This window comes from Bos indicus x Bos taurus, chromosome 1 (genome assembly GCF_003369695.1).
Source record: "Bos indicus x Bos taurus breed Angus x Brahman F1 hybrid chromosome 1, Bos_hybrid_MaternalHap_v2.0, whole genome shotgun sequence".
NCBI lineage: Eukaryota > Metazoa > Chordata > Mammalia > Artiodactyla > Bovidae > Bos > Bos indicus x Bos taurus.
In genome coordinates, this window is record NC_040076.1 from 83,144,615 (window position 1) to 83,165,687 (window position 21,073).

The following is a 21,073-nucleotide window of genomic DNA, read 5'->3' on the forward strand; positions in this document are numbered from 1 at the left end:
TTTAGGTGACTCACTAGTCTCTTAGTAAGAGTGTGAGCAGAGGGAGGAGGGGCTGGGTGTTAAATGTACAATATTAATGAAAGGAAAAACAATAATTATTAAAGTTTGTCAAGAAGGTTCTAGGAATGATGGCACTGACCCAGGAGAAGGAGCTGGCATTTGGGAGGGGGGCTCACTCTGGGAGCAGCAGCCAACAGCTTCTTGCAGGGCTCTGGTGGAGGGGCAGTCAGGGTAGAGGGCAGGAGTAGGCAGACTGAAAACAGCAACCAGAGAACCAAGGAAAGCCTCAGAAGGGTGATGAGCCCCAGGCTCTGTCTGAGTGGGAGGGGAATCTGACTCAGATGGAAAATTATTGCTAAGCTCTGCCCCAGAGATCCCCACACCCGAGGTGTCTTGCCCTCCTCCCTAAGAAGACTAACCACCCTTCCTAAGATGAACAGGAGTGGGACTTCTGGAGCCCTTATGGTAGTGAGGTAACCAGATTGCAGACAGCAATTAGACTTTTAAAATGAGAACCTCACATGTACAGCCCCAAGCAAACTGTTAAAGTAGTCAGTGCCTGGGAATTACACACTCAAGTAGTTAAAAATAAATGATTGCCCCCAACCAAGTCCAAACAAGAAACCAAATGTTAAGTTGACATATTTGGAGTTTACAAAACTATATCCCACCCTTGTAGATCTTACCAAACTCTATCCTAACCCACAAAGAAACCATGCATTGGGCTTCTCATCTGTGGATTGGGAAGTCACTGTACATATGAATTTGGAGAGTGGAGGAAATGATGCAAGACATTTTCATTCATGCCCCCCAAAAGGGGGTTATTTATCCTAAAGGAAACTTCTTATGGCCGGAATCGGTTGAGTTCTCTGTATTTGTTTCATACAAAAATAAAGTCTCTAGATGAGGAGAACTTGGAGCTCTCATAATGTTGCTGATGTAGAAAGATGCAGGTGCTTTGGCAGACAGCTTGGCAGTTTCTCAAAATATTAAACACAGAGTTATCATGTGTCCCTGCAGTTACACGCCTAGGCAAATCCCAGGAGAAATGAAAGCATATGTCCACACAGAATTTGTACAGAAATGTTCACAGCATAAGTATGTATCTCAATAAAGTTGTTAAAAAAAAGATCATCTGACCATAGGCTACAAATATCTGAGAATTAATTGTAAAGTTAAGGTAATATACAATTTCAGCTGTAATATGATTTGATTGTGGTGGAATCTAGACAATGTAAAAAGGGAAATGTATAAGAACAGTTCTCCTTTAACTTCTGGGTCAGTTTTAAAGACTGAAAACTTCTGATTTTAATTTGGTTATATTTCCTTATGTCGTTCATCAGCTATAGGTATCTAGTTAATATAATACTGTGATATTTTCATTTATTATTTAGATTTCCCTGGTGGCTCAGACGGTTAAGCGTCTGCCTATAATATGGGAGACCCGGGTTCAATCCCTGGGTGAGGAAGATCCTCTGGAGAAGGAAATGGCAACCCACTGTTTTTACATTGGTTTTCCACACTATAGCTCTCTGTTATTAAAGATAAATAATAATGTGAGTGCTGAATTTATTTGTTGACAGAATTCTTTATATCCTTTAGTTTTCTCAATAATATTTACTTGTATTATCCTCTGTTAGCTTTTTTTTTTTTTTCAGTATTTGTTTACTTTATTTGGCAGCACTGGGTCTTAGTTGTGGCACACAGGATCTTTAGTTGAGGCATGAAAATGCTTAGTTGTAGCATGTCAAACCAGAGATCAAATTGCCAACATCCTCTGGATCATTGAAAAAGCAAGAGAGTTCCAGGAAAACATCTATTTCTGCCTTATTGACTATGCCAAAGCCTTTGACCGTGTGGATCACAACAAACTGTGGAAAATTCTGAAAGAGATGGGAATACCAGACCACCTGACCTGCCTCTTGAGAAATTTGTATGCAGGTCAGGAAGCAACAGTTAGAACTGGACATGGAACAACAGACTGGTTCCAAATAGGAAAAGGAGTACGTCAAGGCTGTATATTGTCACCCTGCTTATTTAACTTATATGCAGAGTACATGATGAGAAACACTGGGCTGGAAGAAGCACAAGCTGGAGTCAAGATTGCCGGGAGAAATATCAATAACCTCAGATATGCAGATGACACCACCCTTATGGCAGAAAGTGAAGAGGAACTAAAGAGCCTCTTGATGAAAGTGAAAGAGGAGAGTGAAAAAGTTGGCTTAAAGCTCAACATTCAGAAAACTAAGATCATGGCATCTGGTCCCATCACTTCATGGGAAATAGATGGGGAAACAGTGGAAACAGTGTCAGACTTTATTTTCTTGGGCTCCAAAATCACTGCAGATGGTGACTGCAGCCATGAAATTAAAAGATGCTTATGCCTTGGAAGGAAAGTTATGACCAACCTAGATAGCATATTCAAAAGCAGAGATATTACTTTGCCAACAAAGGTCCATCTAGTCAAGGCTATGGTTTTTCCAGTAGTCATGTATGGATGTGAGAGTTGGACTGTGAAGAAAGCTGAGCGCTGAAGAATTGATGCTTTTGAACTGTGGTGTTGGAGAAGACTCTTGAGAGTCCCTTGGAGTGTGGGAAGATCCAACCAGTCCATCCTAAAGGAGACCAGTCCTGGGTGTTCCTTGGAAGGACTGATGCTGAGACTGAAACTCCAATACTTTGGCCACCTCATGCGAAGAGTTGACTCATTGGAAAAGACTCTGATGTTGGGAGGGATTGGGGGCAGGAGGAGAAGGGGATGACAGAGGATGAGATGGCTGGATGGCATCACTGACTCGATGGACGTGAGTTGGAGCAAACTCCGGGAGTTGGTGATGGACAGGGAGGCCTGGCATGCTGCAATTCATGGGGTCGCAAAGAGTCGGACACGACTGAGCGACTTAACTGAACTGAGCATGTCAAATCTAGTTCCCTGACCAGGGATCAAACCCAGGCCTCCTGCATTGGGAGCATCGAGTCTTAGCCACTGGACCACCAGAGAAGTCCCTGTATCAGGTTTCAGAAATCAGTCACTGCCCAGAGTGCTATCCTGTTGACCCAGATGTTAGGAGTCTTATTCGGCCTTCACCCCAGCACACCCAAAGGCATATTGTGGGATGCTGTCCCTATGATCAGATCTCACATTCTTCCAACACCAGTGAACAGGGTGTTTTAGTTAGGAAGAGAAATCTTGTATAGGTTGAGCTTGGCAGTGAGACATACCATGTGCATAATAACTTTTATTCTTCGAACATTTCCAAACTCTTACACTTTGTATGGCCATTATGTTTCTCCTATTTTTACAAAATGCCTTATTCATATGTTCAGAGTAAACTCATCCAGGTTTGGTGTCCCCAGCTGAGCAGCAGATAATGTCAGGACAGTCATAAATGTGCCTAGAGAAGAATGGTGCCCATTATAAAAGGAACAAAAGTCGGGGAAACTGCCAGGATTTGCTGAGCTGCTTTGTATTCTATTCATTATAGATAACACCAAGTGGAGAATTTGAATAGTCAGAGTTTGTGTGTAGAATGAGCTTGGATCTTTATGGCCCAGAATGAAGGCAGTCTGTTTTAGAGTTTTTAAAATATATGTAATAATAATACTGGGAATCATAGCTGGGAGCTTTTTTTTTTTAACTCTTAATCCTATACTGCTTGTACAATGTTGATGTTTATATTTTGTGTAAAAGATTTATTTGTGCAAAAGCATAAGTCACAGAGAGAAGCTGTGCCTCTCCTCAGCCCCCGCTTCATCACTGGGTCTCTCTCCGTTTAGGTGTGGCATGCACAACAGTTTGGCAGATGCACACCCACTCCCAACCCTTCTCCCTTGCCTTCTTCTATTGAAGCCAGAGTTAAACACTCAATTTCCTCCCCTCCCTTCCAGCCAGGAGTGACTGTGTGACTCAGTTCCAGACAAGAGAACTTAGCCAAGTTCAAAGAATATAAAGAGAGACTCCCCCCAAAAGGGGAGAGCTGTAGCTAGTCCTGCTTTGGCCTCTCTGCCCCGTTCTTCCTGCCTTGAATTTGGATGTCACATCTGAAGGTATGGTAGCCATCCTTCAACCTTGGAGTTAGAAGCCAACACCTTAAAAATGGGACAGAAAGAAAGCAGGAGACTGGGTCTTCTACAATGGTACCAGGCCTGGATTACCAACTTGCCACTATAAGAAAAATATCACTTGTTTCTTTAAACAACCTTTGGCCAGACTTTCTGTTGTTTTAGCCAAACACATTCCTATATGATACACATTCGTGTATTCCTATATGAGATTTCTTTGATGTGCTGCTTTCCTATTTTCCTCAGCTTCTTGGATAGCTCTTTCTCACTCTCCAGCCCCAGCCCCTCTTTCTCTGCCTATGCCTGAATGCTGAGATTTCTGTGTTTTCTGTCCTTGGTCTGTTCTCATTTCTTGAATAATTTTCTCCACGGGCACAGCTTCAACTACCCCTTATGTACCAACAAGTTCCAAATCTAGATCATGGACTTAGGCCTCCAACCTGAACCCGGACCATTATTTTCAGTACATTTACAACCTTTCCCCTTATAACTCTGGAGCAAATTGAGCCTGCTGCTGCTGCTGCTAAGTCGCTTCAGTTGTGTCCGACTCTGTGCGACCCCATAGACGGCAGCCCACCAGGCTTCCCCACCCCTGGGATTCTCCAGGCAAGAACACTGGAGTGGGTTGCCATTTCCTTCTCCAATGCAGGAAAGTGAAAAGTGAAAGTGAAGTCGCTCAGTCGTGTCCGACTCTTAGTGACCCCATGGACTGCAGCCCACCAGGCTCTTCCGTCCGTGAGATTTTCCAGGCAAGAGTACTGGAGTGAGGTGCCATTGCCTTCTCTGAAATTGAGCCTATTCATGATCAAATTCATCCCCCACCTCGCCCCACTCTCTGCCATCCAAGGCTTACTTTTCTCCTTTCTCTTACTATTTTGATTAGTTTCACCACCCACTCAGTTACCTGAGATACACACTTTGGAACCATCCACTCCTTGTTTACCCTCACAGGTAATATCCGATTAGTCTTTAGGTGTTACTGAATCCATCTCCTAAATTCTTCTTAGGTCAGCTCTCTCCTTTATTTCTTCCGCCATTGCCCTTGTCCAGGCGTTCACCCTCTCTGCTCATGGACTTCCTCTCCTCCCACTTGCTTGTTCTGCCTTCCTACTCTCCCTATCTACTATGTCTCAACTGCTTGGGTCAGCTTTCTACTACACACATCTGATCACTTCACTTTACTATTAAAAATACCTCCCAGTGACCCAGCCCCATTACCTAGAGCCAGTGGTTCTCAAATTTAATGTGCATCCACATTACCTAAAGGACTTGTTTGAAAATAGGTTGCTGGGCTCCTGCTCCAGAGTTTCTGACTCAGTAGGTCTGGGGTGGGTCCTAAAATGTGCATTCCTATCAAGTTTGGGGAAGGTGCTGATCAGGAACCACATTCTGAGCACCACTGGCCTAGGCTAAAATTAAAACTCATTAACATCTGGTTTAAAATCATTTACAACCTACTCTCCCAGTTTCTGGCTGTTGCTTACCACATTCTCTAAGTTTGTTTGTTTTTTGACCACACTGCATTTGGGATCTTAGTTCCCTGACCAGGGATAGAGCCCATTCCCCTTGGAGTGAAAACACAGGAGTCTTGACTACTGGACCACCAGGGAAGTCCCCATAAGTTACTTCTGAAGTCATCTTCCACTATTATGTCAAGGTCTTGATTGTTCTCTGCCTCTCTTCTAGAATGCACATCCCCTTCCCATTCCTGGCAAACTCTCTACTATCAAGGAAAGTCCAGCTCTGGCCTTCCCGTCTGAAGAATTAATTTACTGCTTCCTCCTCTACACTCCTTTGACACTTCATACAAAGGGTATGAAGACTTCATAGTTCTACTACCTAACCAGCGGTCCTCAACCAATACTAGGGCCACCACTTGGGAGCCTGTTAGAAAAGCAGAGATTCAGGCTGTATCCCAGACCCACTGAATCAGAATCTACAATTTAACAGAATCTCCAGGTGACTCCCATGCAACTGAAGTATGAGAAACACTGCCCTGCAGGGCCTTGCCCTGGGCGTTCTGATAGATGCTCCAATGACAGTATTTCCTTTAATTCCTTCAGGAATCCCATAGCTCATTATTTTTGTCCATGATTTATAATGGAGGAAGTGGAGGCTGGTAGTAGCAGAGCTGGGATTCAAACCCAGGGCCATCTGGCTTCAAAAATCTGCGCTGGCTGTACTTACAATACCCATTGTGCCTGTTACAGGTCTTCACATGTAGTATTGTAATTATCTATCCATAAGTCTGCCTCCCTGTCCACATAAGGAGATGCTGAGCAGGGTAAAATCCTATTGCTTCTAGACTCAAGGAAGAAAATTGCACTGGAAACAAGGAAGAACCTTTGTTCTTTCTCACTCTCAAGTACAGTTCTAACAGCAACTTGGGGTAGGATGAGGTTCTTGAAAGAAAGAATTTATATAGTTTTTAAAAAAATAGTGGCTTTATTAGATATAATTCATATAGCATGTAACTAACTCATTTTAAAGTGTACAATTCAATGGTTTGTAGTATATTCACAGAATTATGCAACCACCACCCCAAAACAAACCACATGCCAGTCGGCAGTCACTCTCCATTTCCTGAGACCCTCCATCTCTAGGCAACAACCAATCGACCCCTGTCTCTGTAGATTTGCCTATTCTGAATGTTTCATATGAATGGAATTTTACAGTAAGTGTAAAATTTTGTATTGGCTTCTTTCACTTAGCATAATGTTTTTAAAATTCAGCCATGTTGTAGCATGAATCAGTTCTCTGTCCCTTTTTATTAATGAATAAAATTCTACTTTTTATTTATCCATTCATTGTTTGATAGACATTTGAGTTGCTTCCACCTTTGGGCTATTACAAATAATACTGTTATAAGCATTGATGTTTAAGTTTTGACGTGGATATATGTTTTTATTTTTCTTGGATACTCACCTAGAAGCTGGGTTATATGGTAACTCTATTTTTGACTTCTTGAGGAACAACTAGACTGTTTTCCAAAGCAGCTGTACTGTTTTAAATACTCAGCAGCTGTGTATGAGAATTCCATTTTTTCTACATGCTTGTCAAAATTTGTTATGTCTTTTTTTAAAAACCCAATTTATTTAAACTAAAAGACCCCGCAAACCCAAAAGCCTGTCTTTTTTTCTCCGTAATAACTAATGATAATTGAGCACCTTTGCCTATTGGCTATTTGTATATCTTCTTTGAAGAAATGTCTACTCAGATCTTTTGCCTATTGGGGTTTTTAACTTTATTTTATTGAGTGGTAAGTTCTTTATATGTTGTGGGTTGAATTGTGTCTCTTCCAAAGTATATGTTGGTATCCTAGCCCTCAGTACCTCAGAATATGACTTTATTTGGAGATAGGGTCTTTACAGATGACCCTATTTTAACCAAATAGGTTAAAGATGACCCTTTATTTAACCAAAATAAAATGGAGTTTTATGGTGGAGGTTAATCTAATACTGTTGCTGCTGCTAAGTCACTTCAGTCGTGTCCGACTCTGTGCCACCACATAGACGGCAGCCCACCAGGCTCCCCCATCCCTGGGATTCTCCAGGCAAGAACACTGGAGTGGGTTGCCATTTCCTTCTCCAATGTAGGAAAGTGAAAAGTAAAAGTGAAGTCTCTCAGTCGTGTCCAACTCTTAGCGACCCCATGGACTGCAGCCTACCAGGCTCCTCTGTCCATGAGATTTTCCAGGCAAGAGTACTGGAGTGGGGTGCCATTGCCTTCTCTATCTAATACTGTGGGTGTCCTTATAAAAAAGGGAAAACTTGGACACAGAGAGATATACACACAAGTAGAACATCCTGTGAAGATAAAGGCAGAGAAGAGGGTGATGTAGCAGAGGGTAAGAAATGCCACAGATTGACAGAAAATACCCAGGCAGTAGGTGAGTGGCACAGAACATTATCGTCTTCAGAGTCCCTAGAAGAAATCAACCCCACCAATACCTTGATCTCAGACTTCTTTCCTCTAAAACTTGAGACAATAAATTTGTGTTGTTTAAGCCTCCCAGTCTGTGATACCTTCTTATGGCAGTCTTAGGAAACTACTACACTATACAAACTAGATACAAGTCCCTTATCAGATAATATGATTTACATTCTCTCCCATTCTGTAGATTGTCTTTTCAATTTCTTGATGGTATCCTTTGAAACACAGAAGTTTTAAACTTTCATGAAGTTCAATTTAGTTTTGACTCCTTTGCAGTGTTGGTTTTCGAGGCCAGCCTTTTAGATTTATTCTGATCCTTAGAGAGGTCTTCTTAGCTGTTTTTTTCCCCCTGATTCTCACTGGTAATCTAGCTCGCCTGTCATGTCATCTGTTGATATCTTGACACTACCAGCATCCTCTTAACTGTTTACCTTCATTGTTTTCTAAAGCTCCCTTAGGCTTGAACATCCCCATACTCTGTTAGAAATAAAAAAAAACAGTCAGCTTTACAAGTCAGGTGCTTGGCCTGATTTTTTGGCGTAGACCTTTTGCCATAGACATAGGGGCTGGTTGGAGGAAGGATGCTTCTGCCTCTCAGCGATATTCACCAGGAAATTAGCGATATTCATGAAGACACAGAGCTGTAGGGGCTGAGACATGCTGGTGGCCTCCCTCTCACATGGAGGCCTCTTTGCTTGGGAGCAGGTGAGCCCCATCTTCTTTTTAAAAAATATAATTTTATTTATTTATGGTTGCCCTGGGTCTTCAGTGCTTTTCTCTAGTTGCTGGCCTGCGGGGGCTACTCTCTAGTTGCTATGTACAGACTTCTGATCATGGTGGCCTCTCTTGTTGAGGATCAGGGGCTTTAGGGCACATGGGCTTCAGTAGTTGCAGTACACTGACTCGGTAGTTGTGGTTTCCAGGCTCTAGAGCACAGGCTCAATTGTTGTAGCACATGGGCTTAGCTGCTCTGCGGCATGTGGGATCCTCCTGGCCCAGGGATCGAATCTGTGACTCCTGCATTGGCAGGTGAATTCTTACCCACTGGGCCACAGGGAAGCCCAAGACCCATCTTGATCACATCCACTTGGAGTGTAGCTTCTATAATATTGAGTTGAGGGGGAAAGGAGAGGTAGAGAATGTATAGTGGTTTAAGTGCTACAGACTCTATTCTTACAAAAGAACAAAGTTTCAGCAAATTTTCTTGAATAAGTTTTTTCACTTATTATATGCCCTTAGAATATTTTCTAGAGACTTTAAATGTTTTTAAATAATTTTCACCAGTTACAATTGTTTTGCTGAGGTGGGGGTCCATGGAATTCTTCACAACACTATTCTGAAAGTAATTTATATGCTTTTGATAAAAATGGGGCCATTGCAGATGTGGAGGTAGGTGTACAGGTGGGGTTAGGGATAGCAGTAGTGGGCTAAATCAGGAATAGAAGATTGGGTAACAATCCATCAGGACTTCCACTTAGCATAGCAAGAAAGAAGAAATAAGTATGAACCAAGCCAGGGATCATTAAAGAACTTTGGAGTCTTTATGGCTTCTCTATTCCTCTAGTTTTCAATTAGTCTCTTCTGCTTCCCATGGTGATTATCAGTTAAATAAATATTCATCACCTACTCTGTGCCAGGCACTTTGCGAGGTCCTAGGGATAGAGTTAGGTTAACAAGACAGACTTAGTCCTTGCCTTCAATAAGTGAGAAATAAATCCATTTGGGGAACCAGGAAAGGCATCAGAGATGAGGTAGCATTTGATCTGGACTCAGAAGTAAGGAGAAAGTTACTACTGAACCTATATTTAGACAGAAACCCAAAACCTAATAATAAGGTCAGGGAAAGTCACTGTTATGTAAGATGCCAGGAAATCATTAAAAATATTATTTAGCACATACAGATAAGATTTTTTTAGTTCTATGCAAATTCAAAATAGGCCATTTGTCATTGGCACACTACCTTCTAGCCACTTTCTCTCTCTCTTTCACTTTCCAGCGACCTCAGTCTTTCCAAAACTACCTACTAAGGCAGCTCACCCCAGCTGATCCTTTCCTCTAAGCTGGATTTTTGGCTAGATTCTTAAACCTCACCAAACAAGATGTGGTTCTTGATTTTAAACAGTCCATTATCTGGGAGAGGGAGGTAAAGAGTCAAGTAAACAGAAAAGTACTCTCACGGATACATGTAAAAGAAGTAATGGGGGCACGTAAGAGCTCATCTGGGATTATTACCAAACCAAATTTGGGTCTGCTTGCCTGTGTGCAGTAAAGCCGCAGACTTACTGGCACTGGCTGGTGGTGAAGGAAAGTGCAGCATTTATTACAGGGCCGAGCAAGGAGTCCAGGACACACTAGTGCTTAAAAGACCCAAATTCTATGAAGGCTTTCAGGAAAAAGGTGAACTGTGTGGTCAGCTTGTGGACAGTCTTCTGATTGGTTGGTAGTTAGGTAAGTGGGAGTCAACATCATCAACCTGGTACCAACTGTTCTGGGATCTATGAGCTTGTGGGCAGCATATAGTTAACTTCTTCCACTTGGTGGGGGTTTCAGTATCTGCAAAACAGCTCAAAGGACATGGCTTAGAATATTATCTATAGCTCTTGGGGAGGAAAGGTCCTTGACTTTGTTTATTGCCTAAACTATTGGTATTTTGTCTTGCTTGACTGTTTTCCTTTCTGTGTTTCCTCACTTGTTTGATTAAATTTATTCTTTGATTAAAATTTCTGGAGAGGGAGAGAGTTCCTGTTCTGGGAGGGCCCCATAGGGTTCTGCTTGGTTACAGGATGGGAAGAGGGTGATCACGGAAGCTCCCCAGGAAATGAATCCTAGTTCTTTCAGAGAACATGGGGGAGATAGCTAGAGGCCAGGCATTCCAGGAGAAGGAGGCTAAGGCACAGAGATGGGTAAGCCCATGAAGCTTTCCTCCTCTCCCTCCACCCCACCCAAGACTTTGGGGATTCCACACTGCATTTATTCTGACAAGAAACAAAGCTTTCCTCTCCGTAAGGAATTCAAGTCTCTCTCTCTGTGTCTCTCTCTTCATATGTGTCTTTGTCTTTGTTTCTCCCTTTGGCTCTTAGCAGCCAGTGAGGTACTTGAACTGGTGTCAGCTAATTGAGTGTTTCCACTGGGGATTTCAATCGAGAAGTCCGTGAGGTAAATATGCATTTATTAGCAGGGTGGATAGTTAGGGATGTTTTATCCTGATTATTTCTGCTTAAAGAACATTTTGTGTATCTTGCTTCACTGCTCTCTAGAGCTTCCCCAGTTTATGCCTACTTTCCACGTATGACACGTGGCTGTTTCATCAACTCTGTGAGCCTCAGCTATCTTTCAATAAATCCTCTATTCAGATAGTATTGTTTCAGTTGCATGGCAACAAGGAATTTTGAACTTAGGCAAACCACTTGGAAGGCTCTTCCACACAAGGAATGATGAAGGCTTGAAACTAAGGCATTGGTAGGGAGGATGGGAAGTTAGATAGATTTAGATATAAAGAGGAAGAATTCCTGGCACAAAGTAGGTACTCAATATTTGAAGAATGGTTGAATAACAGGAAAAATTACTCCTCAGCTCCTGGTTTTGATAAGCAGTCAATTTTGTTGCTATCAACCAGAAAAGGAAATATAAGATAAATCTTTTTGGAAAAAAAGGTTTTTGAGTTTCAGGTTCTAGTAGTTCCATATTATGGACTCACACATAAATCTCTAGAAAGTATTTGGATAAAAGTATCCTGTCTGAAGATAGATTTAGGATCTATTTAATTTAGATTTAGGATCTAACTAATATAGTTGTAACTGAAACCATAGCAGTGGAAAAAATTACCCAGATAATTACTGACAGGGTAAGAAGAAAGCCAGATGATTGAGAATTTAGGGCAGAGGTGGAGGAAGAGCCCATGAAAGAGAAGGAAAAGTATGACTACAGTCAAGATAGGAGAATGTTATCAGGAGCATCAAATTTGTTAAATAAGATAAGGACTTTACAAAGATGTAATTGGAGCTCTTGGAAAATGTGATTTCTGTAGTGGTGAGTATGTGAGCCAGATAGTGGTATATTAAGAAGTGAGGCAAAGGAGAGACTTTAAAACTTTAAGAGTTTTTTTACAGACTTTCAAAAGACTTTAAAAAGAGGGTAGAGTCAGAATGGCTTCCCTGGTGGCTCAGCTGGTAAAGAACCTGCCTGCCAATGCAGGAGATACAAGAGACACTAGTTCAATCCCTGGGTTGGGAAGATACCTTGGAGAAGGAAATGGCAACCCATTCTGTGTTTTGTTTTGGTTTTTTTGCCTGGGAAATCCCATGGACAGAGGAGCCTGGTGGGCTACAGTCCATGGGGTTACAAAAACTCAGACATGACTGAGCACACAGAGAGTCAGAAAGGAACTTGGGGCTACAGAAGGATTTTTAAAATGGTAAAGGCTAGAGTATGTTTAAATGCTATGGGAAAGAGCTCATAGAGAGGATGAAAATCAGAGGAGGAGGTAGAAGGAACTCCCTAAGATGCTACATGAATGAGATTCAGAGTTCGGATGAAGGAGGGACACCTAAATCCTGAAGAACAGAGAGGGCAGGAAATAAGTATGGGAGGAGAGGTTCTACTTCATGTCCTTTGTCTTTGAAGGAGAAAGCAAGATCAACTGCTAAGAACAGAAGACAGTGGCATACATCAGGAGAGTGGTGAGTGAGCTGTTATAGAGAGAAGAAAGAGAAGAGAGGAGGTCCGTGCTGAAGTCTGGCCAAGAAGTCTTGCCCAGTTGCAGCTGGAGATCACACAATTTTAGAGGTATAAATTAGCTGATGTTCTCCACTTGTGATCAATAGTTTGGGAGAAGGAGAGGAAAAGGCCAATCATTGGGTTGATATACTTGGAGGTGGTAGAGTAAGTGGAATGGGAAATCAAAAAGGTGAGTAAAATTTGAGTGCTGGTAAGAGTGTAGGAATGACACTGTGATGATGGAATGCAGGCTGGGAAGGGATAATGAGTAGCACAGGGGCCTGCGTGAAGAGGCTTTAGAAGACCGGAAGTCTAGATAAGCTCACAGGAAAGTTACAGAATGAGAGAGATGGAAGGAAAGGAGGACTGTGGCTAAAGACAGACTTTATCTTATTTTATTCCTTTAAAATTAATTTTTGTTGAAATGTAATTGCTTTACAATGTTGCATTAGTTTCTCAGTTCAGTTCAGTTCAGTTCAGTCGCTCAGTCATGTCCGACTCTTTGTGACCCCATGAATCGCAGCATGCCAGGCCTCCCTGTCCATCACCAACTCCCAGAGTTCACTCAGACTCACGTCCATTGAGTCGGTGATGCCATCCAGCCATCTCATCCTCTGTCGTCCTCTTCTCTTCCTGCCCCCAATGCCTCCCAGTATCAGGGTCTTTTCCAATGAGTCAACTCTTCGCATGAGGTGGCCAAAGTATTGGAGTTTCAGCCTCAGCATTAGTTTCTACTGTATAGCAAAATGAATCAGTCATACATATACATATATCTCCTCGCTTTTGGACTTCCTTCCCATTCAGATCACCACAGTGCATTAAGTAGAGTTCTCTGCACTATACAGTGTGTGCTAATTATCTATTTTATCCATAGGCTTCCCAGGTGGCACAGTGGTAAAGAATCTACCTGCCTATGCAGGAGACTCAAGAGATGAGGGTTCAATCCTGCTCCAGTATTCTTGCCTGGAAAAATTCCATGGACACTGTGCTGTGCTGTGCTTAGTCACTCAGTCGTGTCCAACTCTTTACGACTGCAAGGACTGTAGTCCGCCAGGCTCCTCTGTCTATGGGGATTCTCCAGGCAACAATACTGGAGTGGGTTACCATGCACTCCTTCAGAGGATCTTCCCAACCCAGTGATCAAACCCAGGTCTCCCACATTGCAGGCAGATTCTTTACCCTCTGAGTCACCAGGGAAGCCCAAGAATACTGGAATCCCTTCTTCAAGGGATCTTCCCGACCCAGGAATTAACCGGGGTCTCCTGCATTGCAGGCTGATTCTTTACCAGCTGACCTACCAGGGAAGCCTGAGCACAGCACATACATAGTATCAATAGTATATATATATCAGTCCCAATCTCCCAACTCCTCCCACCGCCACCCTTTCCCCTTTGGTATTCATACATTTGTTCTCTATGTCTTGTGTCTCTATTTAATCTTTGCACATAGGGTCATCTGTCCCATTTTTCTAGATTCCACATATATGTGTTAATATACAATATTTGTTTTTCTTTCTTACTTCACTCTGTATGATACTCTCTAGGTCCATCCACGTCTCTACAAATGACCCAATTTTTTTCCTTTTTATGGCTAAAGAAAGGCTTTAGAGTTTAAGGTTTCAGAGGAAGAGGGTGGTGAAATGATCCAAGGAATGGCCTTGTATGTTACTTGGAGTAAATGGGAGTGAAGGTCTGTTGACTAGAGGTCAAAACAACCTGCGGCTAGAACAAAGGGATGGGTCCCATATGCTTAAATGCCCCAGGATAATAGCAGAGCAAGATTATGCATCAGAGGTCAAATGTGCTAACAGTCTTATGAATGGTAGGTATACGGAAACCGAAAGCTGATAAGTGAAAAATTCAACAAACTAGGCTATTAGTGGTAATGGTATTTCCCTGTCACAGTGAGCAGCCCTTCCCTGACTGCTGTTTTTCCTCACTTGACAGAAAGCTCTGGAGGCCAGGGCCTGTCTTCTTAGATTAACCCCACACTACCTTACCCAGTGTGCAAGAATACACAGAACTGTACAAAAAAGATCTTCACGACCCAGATAATCACGATGGTGTGATCACTCACCTAGAGCCAGACATCGTGGAATGTGAAGTCAAGTGGGCCTTAGGAAGCATCACTACGAACAAAGCTAGTGGAGGTGATGGAATTCCAGTTGAACTATTTCAAATCCTGAAAGATGATGCTGTGAAAGTGCTGCACTCAATATGCCAGCAAATTTGGAAAACTCAGCAGTGGCCACAGGACTGGAAAAGGTCAGTTTTCATTCCAATCCCAAAGAAAGGCAATGCCAAAGAATGCTCAAACTACCGCACAATTGCACTCATCTCACACGCTAGTAAAGTAATGCTCAAAATTCTCCAAGCCAGGCTTCAGCAATACGTGAACCGTGAACTTCCAATGTTCAAGCTGGTTTTAGAAAAGGCAGAGGAGCCACAGATCAAATTGCAACATCCACTGCATTATGGAAAAAGCAAGAGAGTTCCAGAAAAACATCTATTTCTGCCTTATTTACTATGCCAAAGCCTTTGACTGTGTGGATCACAATAAACTGTGGAAAATTGTGAAAGAGATGGGAATACCAGACCACCTGACCTGCTCTTGAGAAACCTATATGCAGGTCAGGAAGCAACAGTTAGAACTGGACATGGAACAACAGACTGGTTCCAAATAGGAAAAGGAGTATGTCAAAGCTGTATATTGTCACCCTGCTTATTTAACTTATATGCAGAGTACATGATGAGAAATGCTAGGCTGGAAGAAGCACAAGCTGGAATCAAGATTGCCGGGAGAAATATCAATGACCTCAGATATGCAGATGACACCACCCTTATGGCAGAAAGTGAAGAGGAACTAAAAAGCCTCTTGATGAAAGTGAAAGAGGAGAGTGAAAAAGTTGGCTTAAAGCTCAACATTCAGAAAACTAAGATCATGGCATCTGGTCCCATCACTTCATGGGAAATAGATGGGGAAACAGTGGAAACAGTGTCAGACTTTATTTTCTTGGGCTCCAAAATCACTACAGATGGTGACTGCAGCCATGAAATTAAAAGTCGCTTACTCCTTGGAAGAAAAGTTATGACCAACCTAGATAGCATATTCAAAAGCAGAGACATTACTTTGCCAACAAAGGTCCATCCAGTCAAGGCTATGGTTTTTCCAGTGGTCATGTATGGATGTGAGAGTTGGACTGTGAAGAAAGCTGAGCACCAAAGAATTGATGCTTTTGAACTGTGGTGTTGGAGAAGACTCTTGAGAGTCCCTTGGACTGCAAGGAGATCCAACTAGTCCATTCTGAAGGAGATCAGCCCTGGGATTTCTTTGGAAGGAATGATGCTAACGCTGAAACTCCAGTAATTTGGCCACCTCATGCAAAGAGTTGACTCATTGGAAAAGACTCTGATGCTGGGAGGGATTGGGGGCTGGAGGAGAAGGGGATGACAGAGGATGAGATGGCTGGATGGCATCGCTGACTCAATGGACGTGAGTCTGAGTGAACTCCGGGAGTTGGTGATGCACAGGGAGGCCTGGCGTGCTGTGATTCATGGGGTCGCAAAGAGTCAGACACGACTGAGCGACTGAACTGAACTGAACCTTACCCAGTGCTTGGCAGCAACTGGAAAGAAGAGACCATACCACCTCTTTGCAAAGTGCTGGTTTCGTATTTCCATATACACAGTTCTCGGTCCCTGGAATCCTGTAAGTTCCTCTATCATACTATATAGAATTTGTCTGTTCACATGTCTGCTTCTCCCATCATTCTATACACTTTGAGGACAGGGACTCTCACATTCAGTACTGCAGTCCCGGAGGAAATGTTCTGCCTGACCCACATTAACAACTCCAGTATTTGTCAAATAAATGAATGAATGCGTAAATGAAAGAATCTCTGTTGTTAAGGACAACCATTCCTGATTAAGCACCATTGCCAAGTACTAGGCTATGGTCTCTTCTTCCCAGTTGCTGCCAAAGATGCTGAGGGATTAATCAAGTAAGACAGGCCCTCGTCCTCCAGATGCTTTCTGTAAACTGAGGAAATACATAGCAATCAGGGAAGGGCGACTTGCTGAAACAGTTCATGCTTTTATATTCTAATTTAATCCTCACAACAAGCCTAAGTAGGAAGAGGGGACACTGAAGCCCACAAAGTTTGAATATCTTGACCAAAGGTACCCAAGCAGTAAATGTTAAAGCTGGCATTTGAATACAGTTTTGATTTTAAAACCTGTTTTCACATTATGGTGCCACCAAACCTAATTTAAGTGTAACAACTAGTACTTTTTAGAAAACCAGGGTTAGTGAAGCACTCCACATGCGTGCATGCTGTCACCTCAGCCGTATCTAACTCTTTGCAACCCCATGGTCTGTATCCCACCAGGGTCCTCTGTTTGTGGGGTTCTCCAGGCAAGAATACTGGAATGAAGTGAAGTGAAAGTCACTCAGTCATGTCCAACTCTTTGAGACTCCATGGACTATATAGTCCATGGATTCTCCAGGCCAGGATACTGGAATGGGATCTTCCCTTCTCCAGGGGATTTTCCCAACCCAGGGATTGAACTCAGGTCTCCCACAGTGCAGACGGATTCTTTACCAGCTGAGCCACAGGAATACTGGAGGGGGTTGCCATTTCCTCCTCCGGGGGATCTTCCTGACCCAGGGATTGAATCTGTGTCTCCTGCATGTCCTGTGTTGGCAGGTGGATTCTTTACCACCAGTCCATCTCCTTTGGAAGCCCAAATCATTCCACAGTGCTAACTTTATCTTTTTTTTTCTTTCTAACGCAATGATTCCATAGGGAAGTTTTTTCCCCAAATACCACTTATGTTTGCCCTATGTCTTCTGAGAAGCACATGCCAAGATGAGATCAAATGTGTAAGAATTTTAAAAACCTGCCCTTTGAGGGAAAACAGGGAGGAAAAGAGAGAAAAGGCTAGGAGAGCTGTTAGATTCCAGAAGCAAGTGAAGAAAGAGGGAAAGAAGGTTGGATAGCATCTTACCTTCCCAGGTAGTCTAAGGAAGATTGCACAAAGAAGGGAAGTCCTGGAGCCCAAACCCACTTTCAGAAGAGATCCGTCTCCCAGAAACAAGGGTGCCTTCAAATTTCTATTGTAAGTCATTGGCTTAAAGCAGCTGGTAGGAGGTGTGGCCTCAGTGCAAATGCAAGATGGATCTCAAGGCCAGCAACTGTGGCATCATTTGGCCAATTACGCTCCCTGTGGTTGGAGATCAGTCAGGCCTATTTCCGTATCTGTCCCACCAGGCTGGAAAGCTTCCTGGAGCATTGTCTGTTTTACCTCCTGTTTACTCACCTGCAGACACTGAATTCCTATTAATTCTTACTCTGATTATCATCCACATCTCAGTAGAATGGAGTATGTTAAGCAATATGACCTTCTAAAATCTTTCTTCCTCCTTTATCACACAACTGTGTTTTTTCTCTAAATAAAAAGATATGAGTATTCAAAGTCTTGACTCTTCAGAGTGATTGGCATTTTGGTTATATTTCATACTGTATGCATTGATTATTATGTTTATAAAACTATGACTCAAAAATCCTGTTTTAATGTATATTTAGGCTCTTGTATGAAAACCTGAATTGGTGATTTTATTTACTAAAACAGTAAGTACTAATATCTCTGTACTGAGTATGCTATTAAACCATAGAAATGAACACGATTTGTGAGTCATTATAAAGGTGACTGTGTGACAAGAAGTGGTCAATGCCATTGAAAGAAAAGTTCAATGTTATTCACAGCTCCCCTAGAAACAAGAGGCACAATATGTCACACAGGGTCAGGGTGGAAGCATCAGTGTCAGTCAGGAGGCAGAAAGAAATGGGGAGAAAGTGGAGATCAGTCTTTACTGGGGCTTCCATGGGAGTGTCAAGGCATGGCAGGGTAAAGAGTTTAGGATTGGCTAGTTTGAATAATTCCAGCTCGTTTGGGAACATAGTGGGTGGTTCTTAGTCGTCTGGTATCTGGACTCAGGGTGATTTAGGGCACAGGAAATGTTGGCTTGATGTGTGAGAGTTAAAGGAGGCAGTTGGAGGTTTGGATAGATTAGTTGGTCTATGTATGAAAACTGGGCTCACTAACAAGCTGCTTACTTGCCTATAGGAATTAGCTCGTTCTGGGAGGAACAGTCTCTCTCCAGCCAGCAAGGTTCCCCAAAGATGTCAAAGATCATACAGAAAATTATCAAGACCCCCAACATAATCAGGAGGAAGGCATGCCTTTTTATTTTTTTGGTCTCTATTAACAGTTAATACTAAACACCCTCTTCCAACAACACAAGAGAAGACTCTACACATGGACATCACCAGATGGTCAACACTGAAATCAGATTGATTATATTCTTTGCAGCCAAAGATGGAGAAGCTCTATACAGTCAGCAAAAACAAGACTGGGAGCTGACTGTGGCTCAGATCATGAACTCCTTATTGCCAAATTCAGACTTAAATTGAAGAAAGTAGGGAAAACCACTAGACCATTCAGGTATGACCTAAATCAAATCACTTATGATTATACAGTGGGAGTGAGAAATAGATTTAAGAGATCAGATCTGATAGACAGAGTGTCTGAGGAACTGTGGATGGAGGTTAGTGACATTGTACAGGAGACATCAATACCACCCCCAAGAAAAAGAAATGCAAAAAAGCAAAATGGCTGCCTGAGGAGGCCTTACAAATAGCTGTGAAAAGAAGAGAAGCAAAAAGCAAAGGAGAAAAGGAAAGATATACCCATTTGAATGCAGAGTTCCCAAGAATAGCAAGGAGAGATAAGAAAGCCTTCCTCAGCGATCAATGCAAAGAAATAGAGGAGAACAATAGAATGGAAAAGACTAGAGATCTCTTCAAGAAAATTAGATACCAAGGGAACATTTCATGCAAAGATGGGCTAGATAAAGGACAGAAATGGTATGGACCTAACAGAAGCAGAAGATATTAAGAAGAGGTGGCAAGAATACACAGAAGAACTGTACACAAAAGAGCTTCATGACCCAGATAATCATGATGGTGTGATCACTCACCTAGAGCCAGACATCGTGGAATGTGAAGTCAAGTGGGCCTTAGGAAGCATCACTACGAACAAAGCTAGTGGAGATGATGGAATTCCAGTTGAGCTCTTTCAAATCCTGAAAGATGATGCTGTGAAAGTGCTGCACTCAATATGCCAGCAAATTTGGAAAACTCAGCAGTGGCCACAGGACTGGAAATGGTCAGTTTTCATTCCAATTCCAAAGAAAGGCAATGCCAAAGAATGCTCAAACTACCACACAATTGCACGCATCTCGCACTCTAGTAATGCTCAAGATTCTCCAAGCCAGGCTTCAGCAATATGTGAAACATGAACTTCCAGATGTTCAAGCTGGATTTAGAAAAGGCAGAGGAACCAGAGATCAAATTGCCAACATCCGCTGGATCATTGAAAAAGCAAGAGAGTTCCAGAAAAACATCTATTTCTGCTTTATTGACTATGCCAAAGCCTTTGTGTGGATCACAATAAACTGGAATATCCTGAAAGAGATGGGAATACCAAATCACCTGACCTGCCTCTTGAGAAACCTGTATGCAGGTCAGGAAGCAACAGTTAGAACTGGACATGGAACAACAGTCTGGTTCCAAATAGGAAAAGGAGTATGTCAAGGCAGTATTATTGTTACCCTGCTTATTTAACTTATATGCAGAGAACATCATGAGAAATGCTGGCCTGGATGAAGCACAAACTGGAATCAAAATTGCCAGGAGAAATATCAATAACCTCAGATATGCAGATGACACCACCCTTATGGCACAAAGTGAAGAGGAACTAAAAAGCCTCTTGATGGAAGTGAAAGAGAGTGAAAAAGTTGGCTTAAAGCTCAACATTCATTCAGAAAACGAAGATCATGGCATCTGGTCCCATCACTTCATGGGAAATAGATGGGGAAACAGTGTCAGACTTTATTTTCTTGGGCTCCAAAATTACTTCAGATGGTGACTGCAGCCATGAAATTAAAAGACGCTTACTCCTTGGAAGGAAACTTATGACCAACCTGCTGCTGCTACTGCTAAGTCACTTCAATCGTGTCTGATTCTGTGCAACCCCATAGATGGCAGCCCACCAGGCTCCCCCGTCCCTGGGATTCTCCAACCTAGACAGCAGATTAAAAAGCAGAGACATTACTTTGTCAGCAAAGGCCTGTCTAGTCAAGGCTATGGTTTTTCCGGTAGTTATGTATGGATGTGAGAGTTGGACTATAAAGAAAGCTGAGCACCGAAGAACTGATGCTTTTGAACTGTGGTGTTGGAGAAGACTCTTGAGAGTCCCTTGGACTGCAAGAAGATCCAACCAGTCCATCCTAAACATCAGCC